General features: G+C 47.3%; 1 protein-coding gene across 1 annotated transcript in view; it reads left to right on the top strand.

Annotated features, from left to right (window-relative positions):
• SORBS3 (sorbin and SH3 domain containing 3) overlaps positions 1–13,779 on the top strand; it is a 683,012-nt gene that overhangs the window by 89,581 nt on the left and 579,652 nt on the right. The window lies entirely within an intron of this gene.

The raw sequence follows: 13,779 nt of genomic DNA, 5'->3' as shown, positions 1-13,779 counted from the left end.
GACTTGGTTGGAAAGAGATTACCACCAGCAAGCCAGAGTACAAGTACCCTGGGCTACAGATACAATGGGCCTCATTACGAGTTTGGAGGTAGCCATGCTGCTTTTAGTGGCATGGCTACCTCCAAACTCTGGTCCGGGTCTGGGTCCCGCAAAAGTGGACTTACCGGGCCATTCTGACCTTGGAGGGCCCGGTAATTCCCTTTCGCGGGACCCGGACCCGGTACGCCCCCATTCCCATTTGAGCCCATATAGGGCTCAAATGGGAATGGGGAGGATGCTAACAACGAGCCCGTTCATTCCGCAGCCGCCTTCCGTGTAATGAGGCACAATGCCTGTTCAACCCGACATGCTATACCAGGTAACCAGGACAACCTGTGCCATCACCAAGCAAGATATTTTCAATCACCAGGACCAGGTGTGCATGATGACCGGGGGATTCCTTTCTGGTCATCAGAGGAATGTATGCCTTGCCACCAGGTCATATAACGCCTGGTCACCAGGTTATTGTGTGACTGATCACCAAGACAATGTTTGCAGAACTACAGTTCCTGAGGGCGTTCAACCTACCAGCGCTTGAGGTCATATCAATGATATATAGAGCGCTATATAAATGCCAAGTAACATAACATAAACCTACCAGCGCTTGAGGTCATATCAATGATATATAGAGCGCTATATAAATGCTAAGTAACATAACATAACATAATCACCCAACATTATATTCTGATCACCAGGGCAATGTTTGCTTCGTCACAAGGCATTATATTTTGTTTATCAGGACAATGTCTGCATGATCACCAGCGTAGTATGCACCTGGTTACCTGGGTATACAATAGTTGATCACCACCAGACAAAATGTGCCTAATCGTGAAGACAAGACCACATGTGCCTGGCACACATGCCATTATGTTCCCAATCACTAGGGCAAGGTGCAACTGATCAGTAGGGCAATATGCGCCGAATTACCATGAGAGTGTCTGACTGATGGACAGGGTGCTTTCTGCTTGATCAAGAAGGCATTGTCTGCTGAATCACCAGGTCATTGTCTGCCTAATCAATGAGGCATGATCTTTTATATCCCTAGGGCAAAGTGTGCCTGATCGACAGACATGTGTTCAGGGACGTCATTTCAGCAAAATGCCAGGGGTGGCGGAAGTAACATCACACAACCCTTGACCTCTGACATTACAGGAAGTGATGTCATTGGACCCTACCCTCAAAGTGACATCACGGGAAGTGATGGAACACAACCTTTCACCCCTGGACAAAGCAGGAAGTGGCATCACATAACATTTTTCCTATGTACACTGCAAAAAATATGGCTACGATATCACTATAATGTCATATACATTTCATACAAGAATAGGTCACCATATGTATCGTTAATATCAGTGTGTATAGGCCCATATTACCAAATTACTGTGTATGCAAGCAGACGTCCATGACCAATTGATAATGATGTGTTATTATATAGCACTTACACTTAAACGCTTTATATAGAACAAATATATACCTAGCCTGTGTTGGTACTCATTTATCAACCTCAGAAGGGTGAATACAAAGGCTGAGTTGAGGGGTTTAAGAACAGACTAAATCAGTGACTCACCCACTGAAGTGTGCCTGAAATAAATCTTGAATGAGTCTAACAATTATTGTATAGAATTCCAGAAAGACACATTATTTGTTATTCCTATTCTTTCTTATTTAGAGTCGCTGTTAATGTTAATGTTAAAGGACATTTGTACAGGGCACTATCACCACCGGAGTGGTCCCCTGGTCCACTGGTGGCTCTGAAAGAGGAATGGAGGGTGAGTTGGTGGGAGGAAGCAGGAAAAGTGCAAGAGAGCAGTGATGTGCTGTTGACGGCCACAGCTCGGTGGGTCCATTGGCTGGGCCTGGGGTGTTTGCAGCCGGTAGTCGTCGTGTACTGTTGGGGAAGTCTGTGTGTTTTTGTTTTGTTGTTGCAATGTAGTGAAGTTTGTGCGTTTTTTTGTGCTGTAGGTTTGTGGTTGTGTCTGGTTTGAAGTTTGAGAGGTGTGTGCAGAGGTGTAAATTGTTAGTAGAATTGGTTAGTTGGCATCTCTATCCTGAATTGAGGCACTGGGCTTGCTAAGTCTCTCCTGATGCTCCTCTGTCCTGTCATTGCTCAAATTGTTACACTTCTGAAACCACCTGTTTTTTAAGAGGTCTTAACAAAAAAGCCAGCCACTCGAAAAACAAAGGCCCACATGATGCTGGCACAGCCTAGGAGCTCGCATAAAAAAATCTTTTTTTAAAATCTTTTTGTTTAGGGTAACAAGGGCGACCTCAGGGGTTGCAGCTGCGACCCCCAAATGACGTCCCGGCATGTGTTCGTCCGATCACGAGGACAGCACATGTCTGATGATCAGGGCAATGTGTCCCTGATCACCAAAATATTGGGTTCAAATCACCATGAAATTTTGAATATGAGTTATATGTGTGCCTGACCGCCGGACAGCGTGCGCCTGACCGCCGGACAGCCTGTGGCTGATTACTGGGATGTTGTGAGCCTGATTACAGGGGCACCGTCGATTACTAGGGCAGTATGTGCATGATCAACGGGGCGTTATGCTCTTGATGCCACAGCAGATATGTCTTATTACAAGGTCATCCAGCTCCTGATCACAAAGGCAACGGGTGTCTGGTCAGAAGGGAATCATGTTCCTCATCACCAGACCATCGTGGTTCTAGTCACAATGTCACTGAGTGCCTGATTACCAGTATTGTGTGCGTCTCATTATTGGAAAAAGCATGGTTTTAAATAAATATATCTTTATTACATTTTTCCATCAACATCACAATCAGATTCAGGTCATATCTCTTAAAACATCAAAACAGAAACATCCCTTGTTCCGAACATCCCTCCAAACCAGGGATGTCATTTCACCAAAATGCGTGACAATCCACCACCCTTGACCTCTGATGACATCACAGGACGTGATGTCATTTGACCCCACCCCAAAGTGCTATCACGGGAAGCGATGGATGACGACCTTTCACCCCTTGACAAAACAGGAAGTGGCATCACATATCATTGTTCCTAAGTACACTACGCAAAATATGGTTACGATATCACTATAATGTCATATACATTTCATGCAAGAATGGATCTGGATCGCCATATGTATCATTAAGATCAGTTTGTATAGGCTCATATTACCAAATAACTGTGAACGCAAGCAGACGTCCATGACCAAACGATAATGATGTGCTATTATATAGAAAGAAGTGTGTGGCAGAAAAGGACAAAAGTGGAATTGGCGCACTTGACAAGAGGGATTTAAGGGCTGGTTCATGGGCAGCAATAGGGGGCAATGTGTGAACACCCTGCCTTCAGTGTGCACATATATTAACTATAATACGGATTGGTTTGCTCCCAGAAATTGCGCACACAGCCAATTTTAATTGCTTAGTTGCAGATGATTTAATGTGAATCGAACAACAGCCGACACGTGTTTCGAGCAAAGCTCTTCTTCCAAGGCTGAGAAAATTACCCAAATTATGTACAGTTTTGACAAACAGTAGGCAGAAAGTGTAAATTAACGCCCCACATTTTGGGCACATATTCGGTCTTGCCGGGTTCATTTTATGTATTCCCCTAGGAGTCAAATACGTTCTACGCAAAACGGTATTCTGTGTGAGCATTTCTAGATACTTCAATGGTAAAGCATGCACGATTACCTTGTACATGGGGAAATTATGAACCTGATTACCAAGTGGCTCTCATTAAAATGTTAAACAAAAAGAAGAATCAGAACGTCATCTGATCCTAGGTGTGCTCACTTCAGCCCTCCTAATAGGAGTTGCTTAAATTGTAAATATCTCCTGTAGTATTATTTGACCATTCTTCAAAATAGAAAACCAATTCCCATTTTACTTAAAATCATGAAGATTTTAATCTTATTCTTTATTAGTGAGGCTTTGGCATTCCTTAATTGAATAGTGCCATTACTATATTTTGCCAATGCATTTCGGACATGTGTCCGTCTTCAGGGCACTAAGGCACTATATAATATTTACACCAAAATAAATATGTAAATATGTAATCCCAATTTGATAACATAGCCCCATGTTTGGTCATAAAACAAATGTATTATTTATAACCAAACATGGGGCTATGTGTCATGCCCGCGCCGCTGGCACACGCTTTGGCAACCATCATGGACTACTTGGTACTCATTTAACCTCCTAATACTCTTTGAACAACTCCTATTCACGCCTTGGTCTTTAATTTCCATTTGCTCGACTTTGGTTCTTTCTTATTTTATTCAACTAACTACATTTACCACAATGCACCTTGCTATAGTCCTCAATTCCTGGCTATTCTCATTCATCGTTATTGGGACCACAATCCCCAGAAGCCCTAGCGGCCAGTGCTGCTTCCACCTGCTCAGGACCAGAGAGGGAGGAGGCAGATTGTCTTCAGGTGTGCTGCTCCAGGTGCTGTCAATTAGCCTGCCTCAGAACAGGGCAGGGCTGTATATAAGCAGCTGCCTGCAGGAGCACAGTATCTTGCATCTTGAGATCTCCCCGTTCCTGTTTGCCGTGGCCCTTTACTTTGTATGCTGTTCCTGCATTATCCTGTTTTGATCCAGTGCCCTTTTTGGGCTTCCTGCCTTGCAGCCTATTACAGTCCTCTGCAGCCCTCTACAGTCAGCGGCCCTGCTCCTCTGGGCTCACTCCTTGCTGCCCTGCTCTTCTGGGCTCCTTGCCTTGCAGCCTGCCTCACTCCAGCTGCCTACAGTCCTTGTCCTCTGGGCTCCCTGCCCTGCAGCCTGCCTCACTCCGGCTGCCTATGGTCCTTGTCCTCTGGGCTCCCTGCCCTGCAGCCTGCCTCACTCCGGCTGCCTACAGTCCTTGTCCTCTGGGCTCCCTGCCCTGCAGCCTGCCTCTCTCCGGCTGCATACAGCCCTTGTCCTCTGGGCTCCCTACCTTGCAGCTTGCAACCCTCTGCTGTCTCCAAGCCCTTGTCCTCTGGGCTCCCTACCTTGCAGCCTGCACCTCTTCGCTGCCTACAGCCCTTGTCCTCTGGGCTCCTTCCTTGCAGCCGGCTCCCTCCGCTGCCTACAGCCCATGTCCTCTGGGCTCCCTGCCTTGCAGCCTGTCTCCCTCCGCTGCCTACAGCCTGTTTACACTTAGCTGCCTACAGCCCTGCTCCTCTGGGCTCCCTACCTCGTGGCCCTATTCTTTTGGGCTCTCTGTCTGTCGCCTACTACTAATCTCTCTCTGTCCTGTTCTTCTGGACTCCCTGCCTTGCAGCCTACTACAGTCCTCCACAGTCCACTACAGTTTGCCTGCACCTAGTCCCACTCTTGTCTGCAGACCTGCTTCCTACTTTGCAGCCCTTCTGTTTTCCTGACTGCTGCTCCCTTGTTCTCTTCCTTGAGTCCTCTGCACTCCTCCTTAGGTTATCTACTTCAGTCTAACTGCCTTTCCTTCATTTCCTTCTGCCAGATTGCTCATTGACTTCCTTTTCGCTGGATATATCTGTTCTTGTCTTCTCATGTGTCTTATGTAATCCCTTTGTACAGAGCTTGCCTGTTGGTTTCCGGCAGGCAACCTCTGCCCCTTCCCTTGTCGCGTTTTCAGTGTTACAGATACCCACTGCTGTTGTTCCCAGCCATGAGCATACAACATGTGCCTCTGTTATAGCAATCTGTGCAGAAGGCTGGAGTTTCCTAAGGTTCTTGGAACACTCTTTCCCATTTCAGCATACACCCCAAGAGGGAATCCAGGTTGTTTGTACCTTTGTATCTTTTGCCCCTTTTGGCTCACAGCTACAGTTTCCTACTCTTCTTTCTTGTTCAACTCCCTGCTGTGTGTGCTTATCTGCTACCTTACTTCGGCACAGCCACCCAAAATCTACCTGGGTACCCTGTGCCACTCTTGACAGAGTGCCATTCCTGACACTATGTTATCAAATTGTGATTTAACTTGGGGACAACATGTGAATTACTTGATTTATGATGTTACATATTTATTTTTGCTTGGTGTAAATGTTATAATATATAGTGCTTAAGTGCCCTGAAGACGGACACATGCCCGAAATCCATTGGCAAAATATACTAATGGCACTATTCAATTAAGGAATGCCAAAGTCTCATTAATAAAGAAGATTAAAATCTTCATGGTTTTAAGTAAAATGGGAATTGGTTTTCTATTTTGAAGAATGGTTCTTGGTTCTTCTTTTTGTTTGGCTTTTTGCCTTGTGCCAAGGCTGTAAGGTGTGCTCCAATACTGAGAAAGTAACGTTGGGTTACAGTTCAAACACAGAATAAAAAAGCGGGGCCCACCCTTCACATATATTTTTTTTTTATTTTATTTTATTTAATTGTATAGAACAATTTTTACAAAATTGAAGAGGTATAAAAAAGAAAAGAGAAATCTCCACGTTAACTGTTCCAGGTTCCCCACCGTCATTCTTTGTCCTGCGCCCCAAACATCTCACCCGCGAGGCTCCGTTAGATCAATTCTTTTTCGATTCGAGTTCAGATTCAGAGTCAGGGTCAAATTCAGCTTCCCCCCAGGAGAAGATGAAATAGGGACGCCCAGCTGGCAATCCAGCCCACTCTTAACTGCCATCAGGTGAGCAGTTTTATCTCTCGGAAGAAGCCCACCACCGCAATCACCCAAGTAGTCTTTTCCCCACTTAGGAGCCGGCACCACCATTCCTCTTCATCATAGATATATAGATTTTTGAACAAGTGTCCCAGATGTCTCTGGCGGGGGACCGTAACTCCTAAGCAGTTTAGCAGTAGGTGTTTTATGGTTTCTGCCATCTCTAACTTTCTACAGAATCTGCAGGTTTCATCCGAAGCCAAATTTCTTCGGAATAGAACTTCTCTTGTGTGAAGAATGTTCAGGCGGATTCTTAAGAAGTTCGCCCTAAGATTCGAATCCGGCAGTTTTACCAAGGTATACTTAAGTTCGTTCACTTTAGTCAGTTGTGGAGGCAGATCAGTGAACAAATTCGAAGCGGCTGCTTTTTCCAGTGTATCAATCCAATCTTGGTGTAGTAGACGCAGTTTGACCTTAGAAGGGTTGTAAATTAATTCGTCTTTAGAGCTTCCAACACCCTCCAGAATTGCCTCGATCTTTGCCGCCCATTTTGTTAGCATTTTGCATGATCCCGACTGAATTTCTTGATGGATTTCTTGCATAATCAAAGGAGGGCTTGGAAGTAAAGACTTTCGGAATAGCATGGCTTTGTTACGGGTCACAATGGAGGTCAGCGATTGTAGAGAGAGTTCCCTTCTTATTAACACCATTGGTAGCGAGTCAGGGAGGTTAAGGACCTTTCTCCAATAGAATCCTTCCAGTTTTAACCAAAAGGATGTTGGAAGGTTTGGTAGAGCTTCTGCCCCGTAGGTGAGTGTTGGGATCACTTTAGACTTGTAGAACGTCACCACTGGCGCCATGGTGAATTTTCCATATTTTTTCAATACTGCTCGGGATTGTGAAATGAGTAGTCTCGCTTTGGACATGATGCTCTCCTGCATCATTGTTTCCTTACTGTTCTTGTTGATAATAACGCCCAGGTATTTGAAGCTATCCACCAGTTCAAGTTTGGTGTTATTTACCGCCCATGTGAATTTCTCCAACTTCCTTTCGTTTCCGCCCAAAGTCATGATCTTAGTCTTTTCCAAGTTCATCAAGAGGTTGTTTTCCTTCAGATAGGAGTCGAGGTTGTTTATCTGCCTCTGGAGGCCGATCGGAGTAACATCGAAGAGTATTATATCGTCCGCATATAATAGGCGTGAGATTTTGCTGGATCCCAGTGTTGGAGGGAACATCCGGACTCTTGTTTCGTGCTCTTTGAAATCGGCCGTGTATGCGTTGTACAGGGCGGGGGCTAAGGGACATCCCTGCTTTACCCCTCTTTCCGTCTTCATCCAGGAAGATAAAAGGCCTTGGTTGTTTAACCGAACACATATTGTGGTTTCCGTGTACAAGGCCTTTATGGGCTCCAGTATTCTTGGGGGACAGGCGTGAAGTTGTAATTTTGTCCAGAGACGTTGCCTGTCTACCCGATCAAAGGCCTGCACCAGATCAATGAATGCCATGTAGATCTTCAGGCTGCCCTCGAACACTTTAGCTTTAAGTGTGCTCACCGCCAAGATGTTAACCGTAGTTCTGACATTTTTCACGAAACCCGCCTGGAAAGGGTCCGACAGGCCAGTCACGGAGATCCAATTACTAAAATTATCCAGGATTAGGGCGCCAAAGAGCTTTCCTATGGAATCAAGTAGAGCGATAGGGCGGTAGTGTGAAGGGTTATCTTTAGCTCCCTTTTTGAAAATGGGGACCAGAATCGCTTTTTTCCATGATGATGGAATGGTCGCGAGTCTGACGCAGTTTGAGAAAACCTCCTTGATGAAGAGTGCCCAGAATTCCAATTTGTTTTTTATATCAAAATTGGTTATTCCGTCGGGGCCTGCCGCTCTGGATCCATTGAGATGTATTATTTTTCCTTTGATTGTGTTCAGGTCCAGAGGGATTTCCCACCGGTCCCCAGAGCTGGGGGCCTTGCTCTCTTTTTTTTTATCTTTGACTCCGTACAGTTTTTCAAAGTGGGATAGCCATGTTTTTTCACCAATTGAATTTTGCAGTGCCTGGTTCACTACTTTAGAATTACCCTTAATCAGTGACCAGAAGTCGCGTGCCTTATGGCCACTGATAGCGCGCAGCATATTCTCCGCGTCAGCTTGGGACCTGTTTGCTTTTGTTAACTTCAACCAGGTTTTATAGGTTTTTGCTGCCTTAATAGCTTCAACCTTCTTACTTAAGGACGTTGTTTTTGCGGCCTCCCGTTGCAATTTTCTGACCCCCTTTCTTCGGGCAACTAGCTGTTCATTGTAAGTATGGAGTGGGACCTTGTTTTCTTGCTTCAACGCTCCTTTTTTCCGATGGTACACTGTCAGAAGGGGCGAGTATTCGATCCGTCCTTCCGGGCATAAATGGTCAACCAGCGATCGTGCCTTATATTGGGTGGTTATGTTGGCAATGGCTACTTCTGACAGTCTCAGCCTTATCCCGCTCTGATTTACTTCCAGGTTCTGAGCGTCGTAAACCGCCTCTCTTCTCCGTGAATACCACGAGAAGGTGAGCAAGTTATGGTCGCTATGTTGCGTCCTGGTAGTTGTAAAGGATGTGAGCAATGGCAATAGGCTTCTCGAAACCTGTATGTAGTCTATAATTGCCGCTTGATCCTCTCTCTCCCAAGTTGGGATGGCTTTGAGCTTCTTCACATCCTTTTGCTTGAGGATGTACATCTCTCTTGCGTTTAGAAGGTTGTGCCACATATTGTTTCTACTTTGGAGCACTTTGGAGTGGAAGGTTAGATCAGTATTCAGGTCTCCGGCGATAATCACGTCGCTGGAGGTAGATGTTATCAGAAAGTCATCTATTAGAGTCTCAATTTGAGCGAGAAAATAGTCGTTGGTCACTCGCTTTGGGTTCCAGTGGGCGTTGATCAAAAGAATCTCTGCACTTTGATTCGGCTCCGAAGAACCTTCCTTCTTTTCCCACTCCAAGAGCGTCGCCAGAATGAATTCTGAGGCCAAAAGTGTCTTTGACAATGATAAGCCAGAGCCCACTCTTATGGCAGTAATAAGGCCAGATCTCGGTCTGCCCCTCTCGCTTCTTTGAGCCGGTGAATGTGCCATTTGGAAACCGTCTGAAGTGGGTGGCTCAATTAGCCATGTTTCCTGCAGACATAAGGCGTCGAAACTCCCAAAGTTAACGTCTGATGTGACAGTTAAGTGAGCAAAGCCTCTGGTATTCCACGATCCTAGTTTCAATGATACTTCTGGGGGTTCCATAGAAGCCCATGCCTTCCTGAAGGAATCGCCGGGAGGCCCCTCTGGTGGCTACTGCCTTCTGACTTGGGATTTCTGGGAGTGCCTGCTGTAAATTGTTCCCTCTGCAACCGGGTCAATTTTTCCCGATAAGCTTCTGCCGTGCTTCGTTGTCTCATCTGTTTGATCAATGCGTGGAAAGATTCTGTGAGTTGCGTTACATGTCGGGTGTGATGCCGGTGAGAGATCCCTCTCCGAACTCACTCTCCTATTCACATCCCGTCGAGTGTTCAGGATGTTAAATTTGCGCCGGATCCGGTTTTCGACATATTTACTGGGAGCTTGTTCCCCGGTAGGAATCTTGTGCGGCAGAGAGCCTCGATCAGGTTCCTGCTGTCTAGATCGATAGTAAGACCGCTCCTGCGGGGGCACAGACGGTGTTTTGCCCTCCCCCGCATTTGACAGATCGAAGCCAAGATTGTACAATTTGTCTCTTGCTTTCCAGATTTGTTCTTGAATATAATTCGATCCTATATGTAGGAACGAACTATCTTTTCTTCCGTTAGGATTCGGTTCCAAGATTTTTATGTCTTTTGTAACATCGATATGAGACAACCGGCTCTCATGAAACAGTTTGAATAGAGCTTTGCAGTTCAGTGTCCAACTGTCCTGTCTATCATGTATTCTTTGCAAATTAAAAGTTCTTGTCGTCGTATTCCTTTGTCTAGGCGGAGGAGAGTGGTTAGAACGGGTGGCTCCATCAACCCGCCGGCCTGGTGTTCCCGACGGAGCATGAGCCCTGGTTCTGTACTGGCATTTAGGTTTGTCCATTGCTGGGCTCCTATCCTTTTTTCTGTCATGTTGAACCCAAGGGTTCTTCTCCCCTGGAGAGCGCGATCTTTGCTGAGGGTCTCGGGGGTGGACTTCACCTTGATTTCTCCCCTGATGCCCCTTACCCCGCAATTGTCCCAAGTTCCTACTTGCTCTTTTTTGTGGCGAAGTAGTTTTTTCCAACGCTCGCGGCGAGGTCGAGGGAGAATCAAGGAGCAGAGCCTTTGATTTCGGTTCCTCTGCTTCTCTGTTTTCGCGACTTTCCGGTTTTTTTCTTTTTTGATTCAGCGCTTGCGGAATTTCTGATTCTGAATCCTCGACCGTGTAAGTACTCATGTTCATTAGGTCAAGTGAGTTCCAAGAATCCTCTCGCGACCTCTCAGGACTCCGTAAGGCCTTCTGCGTCTTATCCGAGGGTTTTAATTTGAAAACTTGGCGATTTTGTATTGGTGGGGTAGGTTTCTCTTGGTTACTTTGACCTCTGCTCTCTGTTTTGTCTTTTTGTGCGGGCTGTTGAGGGGGCTTATGTTTTGAAGCCTTTTTGCCCTTACAGACCGGTTCACTTTGGCCTTTGTGTTGGAATATTTCAAAGGTAGACGGGATTTTCATTTTGGAGAAGTCTATTGGTTTCGCGACTGATTGGATCGCTGCACTTTCTGGGAGGGCAAATGCAACTGATCCATTTTTCCTTCCTGGTTTACCAGTCGATTCATTCAAAGACTGGCCCCCCTTTGAGCGGAGTTCCGTCTGTGTTGCACTTTTCGCCAAAGGTAGTGGTCTGTCAGTGGGCCAAGTGCCCACCTCTATCTCCCGGCCGGACTCGAGACCTTGATTCGTCTCAGGGGATTCTCTCGAGCAAGGTCGATCGGTCGGTTGTGTCCCCTGAGCGTTTTCTGGCCTGTTTCCAGAGCACGAGTGGTCGGTTGGTAGCTGGTCCACTGACAGGGATTTGCTCCCCACACTCGAACCTTCCATGACATCGCCTTTGTGCTGTTGAAAAGCTGTAATGAACCCCTCTAGGAAATTCAGTTTGGTATGCATATGTGCGATCAGAGTGGTTTGATCTTTTAAAGTATCGCTGATGGCTTCATATAATTTCCCAAACGGTGCCAACGCGATAGTGTCTGTAGCTAGAATAGACATAAGATCCTCTTTTTGCGAGGGAGTTTCAGACACTTGGCTAGGAGGAGGTTCACCTTGACAACTGAGGGGCGTCGGAGAGCCCCGTTCTTTGGGGTGGCTCGGATTTTCCTCATACGGAGGGCCCTCCCCTCTAATGTGCGGTTCCAAGCTGCACTCCATAGGTCGAGGATAAAAGGGGACGGTCATTTTGGGCAGCGCAGGGGGGCCATTAACCGGAGCCAGGGGCGGGTGTGGCTCTCCCACTAGGGTTCCTGACAGCCCCAATCCCTCTATTTGTTTATTAATGGAGCGTGGGGTGCCAGTAACCAAAGTGGCACTTCCCGAGGTCCCCCTTCCAGCGTCTAACTCGGTATGCGGCTGAGTTGAAACAGTCGTCTTGTCCAACAGATCACAAGTTCCAGCACCATTAACCGGTTGTAGTATGTCCCTCCCCATTACAGCTTCTGATCCCGTGTTTGTTAAATTTGGACTCCGACTCGCTTGAGCGGTTAAGTGTGAAGCACTATTAACCGCTTTCTCTAAGGATGCGGTCATCTTAACAGGGAAGTTCAGGGTTGAGGGGAGTATGGCTCTATCTTCAACTATGGCCAAAAGCTCTGCATCTGATACATCTTGGTATCCTTCACTCTCCGTTCGTATTTTTTTCCCAAAAAACTCTTTCAGAGTTGACATACAATGAGGGATCAGATGTTTTTTACCCCTCCCCTGTCCTCTTTTATACGGGGGTTTGGCCCTGACCGTTCTACGAGAGGACATCTTTTGAGAGCCTCCCGAAAGTTTCGGCAAGTTGCTCGGAATCTCATTGGCATTTGCTGTTGCATCAACCTCACCGAGTAAGGGTGGGGGGGATGTACTGGGTAAAAATGGATGTTTTTTCGCTGGGCAGGAGCTGGGCTTCGGAATTCCCGACTGAGAGCGGGGAGCAGAGGGTTGGGTACCCCCCTCTTCCAGGGCAATCCCCACAATCTCCAACCCCCGATGTTCGTCCCTTCCCTCCTCACCAGCAAGTTCGAACAGCGATTGGGGGGAGGAAAGTGGGGCGACTAGTCCCGGTGGTGTTCTTAAATCCTCCACTGCCGCTACTCCCTCTGTGTTGTGTATCATGATCACTACTGACTCCCCCGGGAGTGAGAGCGGGATTGGGTCTGTCCGGGGTATTTTCCTGCCGCCCGTGTGCGTTGCTTGCTCCGTGAGGGAGTCCAAAAAGCAGGACGGTGACTGGCTTTCCCCCCCCCTCCACGTCCCGTGTGGGGGTCGTGGGCTGCTCGGGCGTGGCCTCTTGCGCTCCCTCACCAAACAGTGGGAACAACTCCGGGTTTGTCGGGCTTCCCCTCCCTGTTTCTGGACCTTGGGCCTCCGTATTGGGTAGAGGGGAGGGAAGTGTGTAGGTAGACGCGGGGCTCGTCGTTATTGAGATGGCCTCTTGAGGGATAGTTTGATCGTGTTCTGCAGTCGGCACTGTCAGAGACGGTGTGCCCTCCAAGCCCAGGGATTCAATCGGGGGAAACATGAAGTCACTTACTTCGTTAAGCTCCGCTGGGCGATTTGTATTTGCCTGAATCATTTTGCTCGCGTGTTTAATGCGGGAAATCCATTGAAGCCTCTGAGTAGCCAACTGCTCCACGCTTTCCGGCGAGGTTACATGGTCCTTGTTATGGGTCGGCGGCTGGCGAGGTTTGCCGTTTCTTAGCAAGCGCTTGTCCAGGTCTTCCAACCCAGGTTTCCGCTTTACGGATTCGTCCAAAGCAGCCATCCGCCGGGCCTGAGGAACAGTGGCTCTTTATGAAAAATGTCTCAGAGTTGGATCAGCACGCGGTCACGCGGGCCCGCGGACTGCTGACTGCCCTTGTCAGTCCCTTCGCGGTCCACTTCGCGGAAGACTGAGGGTATGTAGAGTGGAGGGCTCGGGACACACCTCTGAGCACACGCCTCCAATGATGAAACCGGAAAAAATACTCGATCTCCAGCACAGCGTGCTGGTACTGCT

This window comes from Ambystoma mexicanum, chromosome 10 (assembly GCF_040938575.1).
Source record: "Ambystoma mexicanum isolate Mex_15411 chromosome 10, UKY_AmexF1_1, whole genome shotgun sequence".
Taxonomy (NCBI): Eukaryota; Metazoa; Chordata; class Amphibia; order Caudata; family Ambystomatidae; genus Ambystoma; species Ambystoma mexicanum.
The sequence above is the reverse complement of the archived record's forward strand: the minus strand, read 5'-3'. Positions and strand labels throughout refer to the sequence as shown.